At 46.7% G+C, this 16,277-nt stretch overlaps 1 protein-coding gene across 3 annotated transcripts in view; it reads left to right on the top strand.

The window, feature by feature from the left end:
• The window catches only part of ERMARD (ER membrane associated RNA degradation), a 433,930-nt gene that overhangs the window by 187,086 nt on the left and 230,567 nt on the right, over positions 1 to 16,277 (top strand). The window lies entirely within an intron of this gene.

Below are 16,277 nucleotides of genomic sequence, written 5' to 3'. Positions count from 1 at the left end.
AAGGAGTAACGTCTAAACATTACCACCGTATTTGGAGAAAATGTGTCTTTGTGTGAAACCAAGAAGGCTCCAACGGAAGAGTTTCAGTGAGGACGTTTTCTCCATTTTCTCCAGGCGGTTGTGGATGCGGGCCTACGATTTGGTTCAATCAAGGTCCAGATTTCGGACTTGTCCGTTTTTTTTCAGAAACAATTGGCCTCCCTTCCAGAAGTTCAGACATTCGTGAAAGGGGTGCTGCACAACCAACCTCCATTTGTGCCTCCTGTGGCACCATGGGATCTTAATGTGGTGTTGCGATTCCTTCAATCGGATTGGTTTTAACCTCTCCAGGAGATGGAGTTTAAATTTCTCACTTGGAAAGTAGTCATGCCGTTGGCCTTGACATCCGCAAGAAGGGTGTCTGAGTTAGGGGACTTGTCTCACAAGAGCCCTTACTTGGTTTTCCATGAAGATAGGGCTGAGTAACGAACTCGTAAACAATTTCTTCCAAAGGTGGTTTCTTCTTTCCATATAAACCAGCCTATTGTGGTGCCAGTGGCTACTGACACCATCTCTGCTTTATAGTCTCTAGATGTGGTCAGGGCTTTGAGAATCTGTCGCAAGAACGGCTCAGATGCGGAAAACAGAGTCTGTTTGTCCGGTACGCTCCCAACGAGTTTGGGTGTCCTGCTTCTAAGCAGACTATTGCGCGCTGGATCATAGGTACGATTCAGCATGCTCATTCTACGGCAGGATTGCCGGTACCAATTTCGGTGATTGCCCATTCTACTAAAAAGGTGGGCTCGTCCTGGGCGGCTGCCTGAGGGTCTCGGCATTACAACTTTGCCGAGCAGCTACTTGGTCAGGGGCAAACACGTTTGCGAAGTTTTAAAAGTTTGACACCTTGGCCGATGAGGAGCTACAGTTTGGTCAATCGGTGCTGCTTTGGTATAACCCCATGGTACTGAAGTGGACCCCAGCATCCTGTAGGACGTATGAGAAAACAGGATTTTAATACCTACCGTTAAATCCTTTTCTCCTAGTCCGTAGAGGATGCTGGGCACCCAGCCCAGTTCGTACTTTACCTGCAGTTGTTATTTTGTTCAAAATGTTTTCAGCACGGTTGCTGTAATGTTCATGCCCGTTGGCATGTGTTTTGTTGAATGCCATGTGTGCGGCATGGTTGAGGTGTGAGCTGGTATGAATCTCACCATTAACTTAAAAGTAAATCCTTTTCTCGAAATGTCTGTATCCCTGGGCACAGTTCCTATGCTGAGGTCTGGAGGAGGGGCATAGAGGGAGGAGCCAGTTCACACTCTGAAAAAGTCTTAAAGTGCCCATGGCTCCTGCGGAACAGTCTATACCCCATGGTACTGAAGTGGACCCCAGGATCCTCTACGGACTAGGAGAAAAGGATTTACCGGTAGGTATTTAAAATCCTGTTTTACGTCACATACAGGATTCTGTAGGCCTTGGACATCTGAATGCGAGAGCTTCGTCCATGGCTGTCTCGGCACGTAGAGGACTCTGGCTGCGCCAATGGTCTGCGGATGCGGAATCCAAGAAAAGTGTGGAGAACCTACCATTCACAGGCTAGGCTCTGTTTGGGGAAGCATTAGTTGTGTGGATCTCCATGGCAACTGTGGTTAAGTCAACCTTTCTTCCCTCTGCTACACCACCGACTAGGAAATCATATCCTCCATCTGCTATGCAGTCCTTTCGGGCCGCTAAAGTTAAAAAGTCCAAATCCCCCTCCACTTTCTTTAGAGGTGGTCGGGGGAAATCCCGACAACCTGCACCCACAGGTTCCCAGGAACAGAAACCTGTTTCTGCTTCCTCTAAATCAGGGATGGGGAACCGTTGGCCCTCCAGCTGTTGCTGAACTACACATACCAGCATGCTCTGATACAGTTTTGCTACTTGGCCATGCTAAAACTGCTGCAAGGCATGCTGGGATGTGTAGTTCAACAACAGCTGGAGGGCCAAAGGTTCCCTATCCCTGCTCTAAATCCTCAGCATGACGGTGGACCTCCCAGCCTGGAGATCGGGCAGGTGGGAGCAAGACTAAGAAATTTCAGTCATGTCTCATGCGTCCTCATGCCTGGATCCGTGGGTACACAATATTGTTACCTAGGGGTACTTACTGGAGTTTCGCTGACAGAAAGTGCCTGCCTACAGGAAGCATTCAAAAATTGGTAAGGTCAAATGTCATTGTTCCAGTTCCACCTCACCTACAACACAAAGGTTATTATTCATACCTGTTTGTGGTACCGAAACCGTATGGTTCGGTAAGACCGATATTAAACTTAGTCATTGAACCCCTACTTGAGGTAATTCAAATTCAAGATGGAGTCTCTGAGAGCTGTGATCTCAGGTCTGAAGTAGGAAGAATTCCTGGTATCCCTGGATATCAAGGATGCGTAACTTCACATCCCGATCTGGCAGCCTCACCAGGCTTATCTCAGATTTGCGCTGCTGGGCTCTCACTATCCGTTCCAGGTGCTGCCGTTTGGCCCCTGGCCTCCATGGCACCAAGAGTGTTCACCAAGGTAGTGGCGGAGATGATGCTACTCCTCCACAAGCAGGATGTGAACATAATTCCTAATCTGGACGATCTGCTGATAAAAGCATCTTCCAGGGAGAAGCAGTTGCAGAGCATTGCTCTCTCAACTCAACTACTCCAGGATCATGGCTGGATCCTGAACCCTCCATAGTCGCATCTGGAGCCGACAAGGATACCTTCCTGGGGATGATTTTCGACACGGAAATACAGAGGGTGTTTCTGCCAGCGTTGGTGATACAAACAATGATCCGGGATGTCCTGAAGCCAGCCCGGGTATCGGTTCATCAGTGCATTCGCCTTCTAGGGAAGATGGTTGCCTCCTACGAGGCTCTACAGTATGGAAGATTTCATGCACTGTCTTTCCAACTGGATCTCCTGGACAAATGGTCGGGATCTCATCTTCACATGCACCAGAGGATTAGTCTGTCACCGAAAGCCAGAATATCGCTCCTCTGGTGGCTGCAAACCTCACACCTACTAGAGGGCCGCAGGTTCGGGATTCAGAATTGGATCCTCCTAACCATGGATGCAAGTATCGGAGGTTGGGGGGCAGTCACCCAAGGGGAACATTTCCAAGGAAGGTTGTCAAATCTGAAAATCCATCCTTCCAATAAAAATTCTGGAACTAAGAGCCACGTACAATGGTCTTCTACAAGCGACACATCTTCTGAAAGATCAGGCCATTCAGGTTCAGTCGGACAATGTAACGACAGTGTCCTACATAAATTAACAAGGCGGAACGAAGAGCAGAGCTGCAATGTCAGAGGTAACCAGAATCATCCTCTGGGCGGAAAAGCACGCGGTGGCGCTGTCAGCAATCTTCATTCCGGGAGTGGACAACTGGGAAGCACACTTCCTCAGCAGACATGATCTTCATCCGGGAGAGTGGGGCCTCCACCCAGAGGTGTTCGCAGAGGTGACAAGTCTTTGGGGCGTACCTCAAATAGACATGATGGCCTCCCGCCTCAACAAGAAGCTTCGGAAGTATTGTTCCAGGTCGAGAGATCCACAGGCAGTGGCGGTGGACGCCCTGGTAACTCTGTGGAGTTCAAGTCAGTGTATGTGTTCCCTCCACTTCCACTCATCCCAAGGATTCTTAAAATAATCAAAAGAACGCCAGATCTTAGCTCGGAAGGGCATTCCGAACAAGGTTATTCCTACCCTGATCCAGGCTAGGAAAGGAGTAACATCAAACCATTACCATCGGATTTGGGAAAAAGTATGTGTCTTGGTGTGAATCCAAGAAGTTTCCTATGGTGGAGTTTCAACTTGGACGATTTCTCCTCTTCCTGCAAGCAGGAGTGGATGTGGGCCTGAGCCTGTGCTCCATAAAAGTCCAGATTTCGGCCTTGTCCATTTTCTTCCAGAAACAATTTCCTCCCTGAGGTTCAGACTTTCTTGAAAGGGGTTCTGCACATCCAGCCTCCCTTTCTGCCTCCTACGGCACCTTGGGATCTTAAAGTGGTGCTGCAGTTCCTGCAGTCGCATTCGATCGAACCTTTATAGGAGGTTGATGTCAAGTTCCTTACTTGGAAGGTGGTCACACTGTTGGCATTAGCATCTGCTAGACGTGTCGGAATTGGGGGCATTGTCCTGCAAGAGCCCCTACTTGATTTTCCATGAAGATAGAGCTGAGCTCCGGACGCGTCAGCAATTTCTTCCAAAGGTTGTAACGGCTTTTCATATCAACCAACCAATTGGTCAGTGCTAGTGGCTACTGACTCCTCAATTACTTTAAAATCCTTGGCTGTTGTAAGGGCTTTGAAGATTTTTGTGAAGAGAACTTCTCGTCACAGAAAGTCGGACACACTGTCTGTTTGTGTTAGGGTCTCCTGCTCTGTGCTGCCACGTCGTCATGGCAACCGGGAGACAAGTGCTAGCGGAGTAACCTGAGCGTAGCTGATACTCCGGTTCGGGTCTTTTGCTGTGCAGTGGTTACAGGCTCTGTGCACGGCAGGGGATCCGGTGCTGGTTTTTGTGCTCACAGTCTGTGAGGTCTGAGTGGGGCGTGGACAGCACCTGCTATATAAACCCTCTTCTCAGGTTAGGCAGATGCTGCTGAATCTTTGTTGGTTAGTCAGTTCCTGAAAGCTAGCTAGTACTGTGTAAACTTTGTATTTGTTTGTTGCTTACTGCAAATAGGCCTTGGGATTTGGTATTACACTGTGCCAATCCAGACCTAGCAGTAAGACTGGAGTCAGTCGTTTAACCTGCTGGGGTTCTTTTGCTACTCTGTGAACCTAGCAAGTTTGCGGCTGTATTCTCAGACTTGCCTGCCAAAATCCTTTCTCACTGTGCAAGGTGTTCAGGTGTCAGTTTAGTGGCAGTAAGCTGAACCAGTGCACTGCAAGTGAGGACTAGGATTGTGGAGACTCTCCTTGTGTCTATTATTCCATCTCTGACCAAGGAGTTTACTGCCACACCCGTTGGTAACCCTTTAGGGTTTTGCTGTTGCCCTTAGCAACAGCATTTCGGGTTCTCTACGTATTAAATCACTACATCTTGCTTCTTTCCATCTGAGCATTCCTAATACTAGGGAAACACCCAGTTTCTTAGCCTTTGGGCTTCTCTGTTCACTTTGTGTTTATTTTGTTACCCTATCACCTTCTGTGTATGTAATGTCATATTCCCCAGTCTGTCTGTGAGTTCATTTGTTTTGCATCCCTCACCGTTCAGACATCAGTACATTCCTGCTGGCACTGGTGTGCATAACAGTTTGTCCTTTATGATCCCAACAAGGTTGGGTGGCCTGCTTCTAAGCAGACGATTTCTCGCTGGATCAGGTGTACTATCCAGCATGCATATTCTACGGCAGGCTTGTTGTGTCCAAAATATGTTAAGGCCCACTCTACTTGTAAAGTGGGTTCTTCCTGGGCGGCTGCCCAGGGTATCTCTGCTTTACAACTCTGCTGAGCAGCAACTTGGTCAGGGTCGAATACGTTTGCTAAGTTCTACAAGTTCGATACTTTGGCCTCTGAGGACCTAAAGTTTGGTCAATCAGTTCTGCATGAGCCTCCGTGCTCTCCTTCCCGTACTGGGAGCTTTGGTACTTCCCCATCATACTAATGTGGACCCCAGCATCTTCTAGGACGTAAGAGAAAATAGGATTTTAATTACCTACTGGTAAATCCTTTTCTCGTAGTCCGTAGAGGATGCAGAGCGCCCGCCCAGCGCTTTGTTTTCCTGCAGTTGTTACTTGGTTCAGTACTGCCTTGTTGCTTGGTTAAGTACTGTTGTTCAGCCGTTACTGACTTTTTTCAAGCTGGTTGGCTTGGATTTCTGTTGTGTGAGCTGGTGTGAATCTCACCACTATCTGTGTATTTCCTTCTATCGAAGTATGTTCTCGGGCACAGTTTCTAGACTGAGTCTGGTAGAAGGGCATAGAGGGAGAAGCCAGCCCACACTATTAAACTCTTAAAGTGCCCATGGCTACCAAGGAGACCCGTCTATACCCCATGGTACTAATGTGGACCCAAGCATCCTCTACGGACTACGAGAAAAGGATTTACCGGTAGGTAATTAAAATCCTATTTTTGGAGTCAGAAGCAGACTCCAAGAAAGTGACGTTTCCTTCCACGTACAAATCAAAGCCTAGATTTCCAGCTTTTCGACCCTTTCGGACTCAAGTTAAAGCAAAAGGAAAGGGTTATGTCAAACAGTCTCAATCTGACAAGTCTGGTAAGACTAAAAAGCATTGGGCTACCAGAGGGCCGGCTTCCAAATCAGAAGATAAGCCATTAGCCTGATGGTGCAGGCCTCCACCTGGCGGATCCCAGGGTGGGAGGCCAACTTCTTCAATTTGCATAGATATGGCAGCAGTCTACCACAGATGCCTGGGTGCAAGAAGTGGTATCTCATGGTTATGCATTTGCTTTCAAGAAACACCCTTCTCAAAGTTTTTTTTGTACTAGCCCGTCTTCAGTGGAAACGAAAGTTCAGGGCTTTGCAAGAGGCAGTTCAGAATTTGCTTCAGTCAGGAGTGATAATTCCAGTTCCTCCTACACAACAAGGACAAGGTTTTTATTCCAACCTGTTTCTAGTCCAGAAGCCAAATGGATCGTTCCAGACCATACTCAATCTCAAAGTGCTGAACAAGTACATTTGGGTGCCTCTGTGTCATATACATTCTATTATTTTGGCCATGGAGCTGGAGGATTTTATGGTATCCCTGGATATCCAGGACGCTTACCTTCATGTTCCTATAGCACTGACCCATCAGCGCTATCTCAGGTATGCTATCTCCAGCAACATTTTCAGTTTCAGGCCCTACCATTTGTACTGGCCACAGCTCCCAGAGTATTCACCAAAATTATGTTGGTAATGGCATCTTTTCTCCGTCAGCAGGTGATAAGGATTTTTCCATACTTCGACGATTTATTAATCCTGGCAAAATCTTAGGAATTGCTTCAGTGTCATCTGCGACAGACAATAGCTTGTTTGCAGAGATATGGTTGGCTCATAAATTGGGCAAAGTCGTTCCTGGTTCCGTCACAACGGATGACTCACTTGGGGGCTGTGTTGAATTCGAGTCTTCAAAGAGTAGTTTTACTTATAAACAAAATATCCAAAATTTAGTCAAAGATTCAGGAGCTGCTACACAGTCAAAAGGTATCCATTCACGCAGCAATGCGTGTGATGGGGTTGATGGTGTCGACATTCGACATGGTGGAGTATGCTCCGTTCCACTCGAGGCCTCTGAAACGTCTGATCCTTTCCAAATGGAATGGTTTTCATCAGAAAATAAAAACGTAGACTATGGTCCTTCCTCTGGAAGTAAGGAGGTCATTATCCTGGTGGCTACAGACATCCCATCTGGACAAAGGGAGACCCTTTTTGGATATCAGATTGGGAAATTCTGACAATGGATGCCAGCCTTCATGGCTGGGGACCGGTGTCAGGAAACAGTTGCTTCCAGGGGCAGTGGACCAAGGAAGAAAGTTGCCTGCCAATAAATATATTGGAACTTCAGGCCATATACATGGCACTTATTCAAGCAAAGGATATCCTTCAGGGGAAACCAGTCCAAATTCGCTCAGACAATGCAACAGCAGTAGCGTACCTCAACCATCAGGGAGGAACTCGCAGCCAAAACGCAATGAAGGAGGTAAGTTTCAGATTAAAGTGGGCAGAACTTCATCTTCCAGACTTGTTTGCTGTGTTCATTCCGGGAGTCCTAAACTGTGAAGCGGATTTTCTCAGTCGACACGCCATTCATGTAAATGAATAGGTTTTCCATCCTGAGGTCTTCCAAATTCTGGTAGATAAATGGGGGTTACCGGAGATAGCTCTCATGGCATCCCGTCAGAACAACAAAGTTCCCGCATACAGATCAAGAACAAAGGATCCCAAAGCGATCTTTGTGGATGGCCTGTCAGTGAGATGGGACTTTTGTCTGGCCTATGTATTTCCACCCATCGCCCTGTTACCCAGGGTTATGTGAAAGGCAAAACAAGGAAGTGGCGCCATGATACTAATAGCTCCGGCTTGGCAGAAGACATTGATACACAGATCTGCAGAGACTATCGATGGATGTTCCGTTCCTACTCCCTCAACGTCCAGATCTACTGTCTCAGGGCCCTTGCTATTAAAAGTACCTGGATCGACTGTCTTTGACAGCGTGGCTGTTGAGACTTCCATCCTGAAAGCATGAGGATTCTCACAACAGGTAATACAAACTATGCTCAGAGCAAGGAAACCTTCCTCAGCTCACATTTATCACCGAATATGGCAAGCCTATATTCAATGGTGCAGTGACCGGAAATTTGATCCTAGGTCTATCGGTTTCCAGACTCCTAGCATTCCTTCAGGCAGGAATGGACAAAGGTCTAAGGGTGGCTTCCTTGAGAGTGCAAGTGTCAGCATTGGCTGTATTGTTCCAAAAGAAAATTGGTAACCTGCAGGATGTGCACACTTTTTTTCTAGGGATGCTGCACATTCAACCCCCATTTGTTCCTCCTACAGTGCCTTGGGACTTAAGTTTAGTTCTAAAGGCCCTTCAAGTTGCCCCATTTGAACCACTAAAACGAGTGGATCTTAAATGGTTGACAGCTAAAGTTCTCTTTCTACTGGCTATTGCTTCAGCTAGAAGAGTTTCAGATTTAGGGGCATTGTTATGTCGCCCTCCTTTTCTGATTTCTGATTATTTCTTTTTTTATCCACTTGGAGCGGTTCTCAGAACCAAATCTGGGTATCTTCCTAAGGTGGTATCTAAATTCCACCTTAACAAAGAAATTGTAGTTCCGGTCTTCTAAGGGCCAGACCTTTCTGTGGGAGCTGCATCGTTGGACATAGTCTGTGCTTTAAGGATCTACGTGGATCGTACCAGTGCCATTAGAATAACAGACACTCTCTTCATACTCTATGGATTTCACAAGAGAGAATGGCCTGCTCACAAGCAGACACTGGTGAGGTGGCTTCGAATGGCTATTTCAGAAGCATATTCTCAAGCTGATCTACCTGTTTTGTCTAATGTGTCTGCTTGCTCTACTCGTAAGTGTCGAAGCAGAAAATATTACAAAACACACATTACATACAAACACCACATAGGTGGCCTCCGTGTGCGTGCGTGTTCGGCTGTGCATGCACATATTCGCAAATTGTGTATGGTCTCTCCCGCGGTCCTGCGCGGTTTGAGCGTGGTATGAGTAATTACAATGGAGTTTGTTCTCTCATGGAAAAGCCACAAAGACATGTCATAAATCTAATATATATATATATATATATTGTATAAATCCCACACTGTTTGCTTTAACCTTTAAATAGCATGAAAATCAGTCACACATAAATTAAAACTCCCAGAGACTAAAATACACTGGCCTTATTTACACTAAGCTTTGAAATTCTATGAAGAAGGCACACACCTTTGTTTACTAAAATAGCCAAGTTTCTATTTAAAACAATGAGTACTGAATTGTCATTGTCTCACCTGAAAGCAAAAACAAATGAAGAGACAATACCCAGGAACCGAAGCTGTTTAGAAAATCAATTAACAATAACTAACCAAAACACAAGACCAGACAGCTAGAAATCTAAGATATTAACATTCATAGTCTAAAACTCATTGAGATGTAGGATAGATATATATATATATATATATATATATATATATATATATATATATATATAGAATCCTCATCAGCGGCACACAGGACACAGTCACAGAGACATTGAATGGATATCAACGTTTCAAACCTTTACTGGTTTTTCGTCAGGATACAGATAAAAAACAAGCACAAGTGACTTACCTATATACCCGCCACCATACACGTGTGGGACCCGTTCACCGGTGCCAGATGCAGCTTCTGGGGTCGGACGCCCGCCTATGATGTCATCGCAATAATCTGATTGGTTGCTATGGGCAACATCACCAGTTCTAAAAATCTCCCACCTTAGTAAATTTACCCCACAGTGTCTATTGTATTATGTTTTGATCTACTGAATAAAGAGAGAGCTGCAGGCCAGGTCACTATCACAGACTCTGAACGCTATCTACCTGATGAGCGGAGGACTGGTCCAGGTTGCGCAAGCGAATATTCTAACGTATGTACATTGACTGTAGCCATTATTCTGTTGTAGATTTATCTTGTTAGCCTTGTAGTGTATAATTTGTATTGTTATCCCCTTTCAAATAATCCACTGTGGCCTTAGAACCCAGCGGTTAACTACATATCGGTGTTGTGTCATCATTTCCCTGCTAGGGTTTAAAGCGTATTTAACTGTATAAGGTTTAAGAGTGTATTGATAAGGTGTACGCACTGCGGGTACTTTATACCGTCAGCACTGTGTAAGGTTTAAGGTATAACATCATTGCAGTGCTTTGCTGCATAAAGGTTTAAAGTGTAACCATATCATTGCATTGTATCACTAACAAGGTTTAAAGTTTATCAACTGATTGTGTGCGCGCTGTGTGTACTTTGTACCACCAGCGCAGCGTTTTGTACGCTAAGTACGTACGCGGTACGGGACTTTGTACGCAAATAGCGTATGAAGTGCGTAGCGTGTCTATTAAGTCTAGCGGCCGCAACGGCTTAATGGTAAGAGTGTGTTTAGAAGTATAGCTTTATGGTTTAAGATAATATCGACATTATCATAAGGTAGGTCCGTCATGGGCAGCACAACGTGGTGCTTCAGCAGAACAGATATGTAAGGCAGCCATATGGTCTTCCATTAACACATTCATTAGACGTTATGCCTCTGATACCTTTGCCTCTCAGGGGGCTGAATTCGTGCGAAGGATTCTCCTGTCCAATAAGGAGCATCCCCACCACTAAATTGCTTTGGGACATCCCAATGTTATCCTGTGGACCCTACAGTTGATAACTCTATTTCTCCTAAGTCCACAGGGATTCCACCCTGACGCATTTGATTTGAGGATCCTTTCACTCGCTAACCTCTTCTTTCTTGTACGGAAAGGTCTGCATGTGTGTTCTTCTCGCCCAATTAGGGCTCTCTATGATGCTCCTGCCTTGAGCTTTGGAAAACAACTGAATTGCCTGAGCCAGGAGGCAGGTATATAGGGACAGGCCTGTTGCATTCTGGGAGGCAGAAAGCTTTGATCGTTTGGGCCAATCCACTGTCACTACCTCATATCCCAATGTTATCCTGTAGATCCTGTGGACTTAGGAGATATAGAGTTATCAACGGTAAGTCTACCATAACATTTTTTCTTTTTTTTTGTCCGGGCATATATACAGTGGTATATTGCCAGGAATGTACAATCTGAGAAGACAGATTGGACAAAGCTGCTGAAGGACGTATGTTGGTTATTGGGGCTGGAAAGGATAACATCTTCGGTGTATCACCTGCTAACTGATGGATTGGTAAAGTGGTTGAAACATATTCTTAAACAATTGATTAGATGGACTCAAGACAGTTAAGATTAGGATCTGTTGATGCCCTGTCTGAAGTGCCACAAACGTCTACAGGTTTTAACCCATTTAAAATCCTATATGGGAGACCGCCCTGGAAAGTTATAGATCTGTTAAAAGAGGGATGGAAACCCAACGTTGTGTAGTTTGTGTCCCAGCTGTATAGCCGTTTAAGATGAATATGTCCCTTGGTAAAACAGCATATGCACCAAGCCCAGCAGCATCAAAAACACATATATGACACAACTGCGGTAGTTGGGTCCTTTAAACCTGGGGACAAGATGTTGATTCTTTTTCTCACTGCACAAAGTAAATTGCCTATTGAGATACCTTGTTTCAATAATCTCATATTGTATGCCAGAAAGGTAATAAGAAGGTAAAACAGGTTTGTAACTTTAACCTGTTACTCTCTCACCAGGGTTTTATCACCCAAACCTCAGGTTTTGCTATAAAAACTCAATGTTTTGTGCCAATTAAATGGTTAGGTTCCAACCAAAAAGACCAAGCTATAGACATTATAAAACAGATGCTTTGTCCCCCATTGTGGGTAGAACCCACGTTATAAAACGTGACATTGTCCCTTCTCCGGGAATTGTTGTGAATCAGAGACCTTATCGCATACCTGAAGCTAAACGGGGAAGTGTAAAATGAGAGGTAGAAGACATGCTGCGACTTTTTTTTTACTAAGATTCAGGTTTCTGCTGATTTGGTGGGAGTTTGATCTCTAATTTTATCGAACGTGTTTTTCTGCAACTTTTTGAGGCCATTTCGGTAATTTACTAAGCTGCCGAGTTTTTGTTTTTCGTATTTTCCGATGTTGATGCCATTCGTATTGTCAGGCAGTGTTTTACGGGAGTAATTAGTAAAACACTGCCGGACAAAACACAATGAAGCCCGGCCGGATCAGTGAGATCTTTGCAGGGCTTCATTATGTATAGTATAGAAAGAGTAAAAAGTAAAAAAAAAATGCGTGGGGTCCGCCTTCCCCCCCCCCCCCCCCCCCCCCTCCTAAGCATAATCAACCTCGGACTCTGAGCCGGCCTTGGTTGTTTAAATACAGGGGGAAAAATGACTGGTCCCAGCACAGGGCTCTACTAGCCGAGAAGATAATGCCACAGCCGGGGGACACATTTATACTGGTCACTGCGGCCGTGGCATTACCCCCCTAACTAGTCACCCCTGGCTGGGTGAGTGGGGACCCCTTAAATCAAGGGGTCCCCTCCACCTCCAGGCACCCAAGGGCCAGGGGTGAAGCCGAGGCTGTCCCCCGCACCCCTGGGCGGTGGGTGCAGGGCTGATAGCCTTTTCAAGTGTAAAAATAAGAATTTACTTACCGATAATTCTATTTCTCATAGTCCGTAGTGGATGCTGGGAACTCCGTAAGGACCATGGGGAATAGCGGCTCCGCAGGAGACTGGGCACAAAAGTAAAAGCTTTATGACTAGCTGGTGTGCACTGGCTCCTCCCCCTATGACCCTCCTCCAAGCCTCAGTTAGGATACTGTGCCCGGACGAGCGTACATAATAAGGAAGGATCTTGAATCCCGGGTAAGACTCATACCAGCCACACCAATCACACCGTACAACTTGTGATCTGAACCCAGTTAACAGTATGATAAACGTAGGAGCCTCTGAAAAGATGGCTCACAACAATAAACAACCCGATTTTTGTAACAATAACTATATACAAGTATTGCAGACAATCCGCACTTGGGATGGGCGCCCAGCATCCACTACGGACTATGAGAAATAGAATTATCGGTAAGTAAATTCTTATTTTCTCTGACGTCCTAGTGGATGCTGGGAACTCCGTAAGGACCATGGGGATTATACCAAAGCTCCCAAACGGGCGGGAGAGTGCGGATGACTCTGCAGCACCGAATGAGAGAACTCCAGGTCCTCCTCAGCCAGGGTATCGAATTTGTAAAATTTAGCAAACGTGTTTGCCCCTGACCAAGTAGCTGCTCGGCAAAGTTGTAAAGCCGAGACCCCTCGGGCAGCCGCCCAAGATGAGCCCACCTTCCTTGTGGAATGGGCTTTTTCAGATTTTGGCTGTGGCAGGCCTGCCACAGAATGTGCAAGCTGAATCGTACTACAAATCCAACGAGCAATCGTCTGCTTAGAAGCAGGAGCACCCAGCTTGTTGGGTGCATACAGGATAAACAGCGAGTCAGATTTTCTGACTCCAGCCGTCCTGGAAACATATATTTTCAGGGCCCTGACTACGTCCAGCAACTTGGAGTCCTCCAAGTCCCTAGTAGCCGCAGGCACCACAATAGGCTGGTTCATGTGAAACGCTGAAACCACCTTAGGGAGAAATTGAGGGCGAGTCCTCAGTTCTGCCCTGTCTGAATGAAAAATTAGGTAAGGGCTTTTATATGATAAAGCCGCCAATTCTGAGACACGCCTGGCTGAAGCCAGGGCTAACAGCATGACCACTTTCCATGTGAGATATTTTAATTCCACAGTGGTGAGTGGTTCAAACCAATGTGACTTTAGGAGACTCAACACTACATTGAGATCCCAAGGTGCCACTGGAGGCACAAAAGGAGGCTGTATATGCAGTACCCCTTTGACAAACGTCTGAACTTCAGGCACTGAAGCCAGTTCTTTTTGGAAGAATATTGACAGGGCCGAAATTTGAACCTTAATGGACCCTAATTTTAGGCCCATAGATAGTCCTGTTTGCAGGAAACGACCCAGTTGAAATTCCTCTGTAGGGGCCTTCTTGGCCTCACACCACGCAACATATTTTCGCCAAATGCAGTGATAATGTTTCGCGGTTACATCCTTCCTGGCCTTGATCAGGGTAGGGATGACTTCATCTGGAATGCCTTTTCCCTTCAGGATCCGGCGTTCAACCTCCATGCCATCAAACGCAGCCGCGGTAAGTCTTGGAACAGACAAGGTCCCTGCTGGAGCAGGTCCTTTCTTAGAGGTAGAGGCCACGGGTCCTCCGTGAGCATCTCTTGAAGTTCCGGGTACCAAGTCCTCCTTGGCCAATCCGGAGCCACGAGTATAGTTCTTACTCCTCTCCTTCTTATGATTCTCAATACTTTGGGTATGAGAGGCAGAGGAGGGAACACATACACTGACTGGTACACCCACGGTGTTACCAGAGCGTCCACCGCTATCGCCTGAGGGTCCCTTGACCTGGCGCAATATCTGTCTAGTTTCTTGTTGAGACGAGACGCCATCATGTCCACCTTTGGTTTTTCCCAACGGTTTACAATCACGTGGAAGACTTCTGGGTGAAGTCCCCACTCCCCCGGGTGGAGGTCGTGTCTGCTGAGGAAGTCTGCTTCCCAGTTGTCCACTCCCGGAATGAACACCGCTGACAGTGCTGTCACATAATTTTCCACCCAGCGAAGAATTCTTGCAGCTTCTGCCATTGCCCTCCTGCTTCTTGTGCCGCCCTGTCTGTTTACGTGGGCGACTGCCGTGATGTTGTCCGATTGGATCAATACCGACTGACCCTGAAGCAGAGGCCTTGCTTGACTTAGGGCATTGTAAATTGCCCTTAGTTCCAGGATATTTATGTGAAGAGACGTTTCCATGCTTGACCACAAGCCCTGGAAATTTCTTCCCTGTGTGACTGCTCCCCAGCCTCTCAGGCTGGCATCCGTGGTCACCAGAATCCAGTCCTGAATGCCGAATCTGCGGCCCTCTAGAAGATGAGCACTCTGCAACCACCACAGGAGAGACACCCTTGTCCTTGGAGATAGGGTTATCCGCTGATGCATCTGAAGATGCGATCCGGACCATTTGTCCAGCAGATCCCACTGAAAAGTTCTTGCATGGAATCTTCCGAATGGAATCGCTTCGTAAGAAGCCACCATCTTTCCCAGGACCCTTGTGCATTGATGCACTGACACTTGTCCTGGTTTCAGGAGGTTCCTGACTAGCTCGGATAACTCCCTGGCCTTCTCCTCCGGGAGAAACACCTTTTTCTGGACTGTGTCCAGAATCATCCCTAGGAACAGTAGACGTGTTGTTGGAATCAGCTGCGATTTTGGAATATTTAGAATCCACCCGTGCTGACGTAGCACTACCTGAGATAGTGCTACTCCGACCTCTAACTGTTCCCTGGACCTCGCCCTTATCAGGAGATCGTCCAAGTAAGGGATAATTAAGACGCCTTTTCTTCGAAGAAGAATCATCATTTCGGCCATTACCTTGGTAAAGACCCGTGGTGCCGTGGACAATCCAAACGGCAGCGTCTGAAACTGATAATGACAGTTTTGTACCACAAACCTGAGGTACCCTTGGTGAGAAGGGTAGATTGGGACATGGAGATAAGCACCTTTGATGTCCAGAGACACCATATAGTCCCCTTCTTCCAGGTTCGCTATCACTGCTCTGAGTGACTCCATCTTGAATTTGAACCTTTTTATGTAAGTGTTCAATGATTTCAGATTTAAAATCGGTCTCACCGAGCCGTCCGGCTTCGGTACCACAAACAGCGTGGAGTAATACCCCTTTCCCTGTTGTAGGAGGGGTACCTTGATTATCACCTGCTGGGAATACAGCTTGTGAATAGCTTCCAGTACTGCCTCCCTGTCGGAGGGAGACGTTGGTAGAGCAGACTTCAGGAACCGGCGAGGGGGAGACGTCTCGAATTCCAATTTGTACCCCTGTGATACTACCTGCAGGATCCAGGGGTCCAGTTGCGAGTGAGCCCACTGCGCGTTGAAATTTTTGAGACGGGCCCCCACCTTGCCTGAGTCCGCTTGTAAAGCCCCAGCGTCATGCTGAAGACTTGGCAGAAGCGGGGGAGGGCTTCTGATCCTGGGAAGAGGCTGCCTGCTGCAGTCTTTTTCCCCTTCCTCTGCCCCGGGGCAGAAATGAGTGGCCTTTTGCCCGCTTGCC

This window comes from Pseudophryne corroboree, chromosome 4 (genome assembly GCF_028390025.1).
Source record: "Pseudophryne corroboree isolate aPseCor3 chromosome 4, aPseCor3.hap2, whole genome shotgun sequence".
NCBI classification, from domain to species: Eukaryota; Metazoa; Chordata; class Amphibia; order Anura; family Myobatrachidae; genus Pseudophryne; species Pseudophryne corroboree.
Note: the sequence above shows the minus strand (reverse complement) of the source record. Positions and strands in the feature narration are given on the sequence as shown.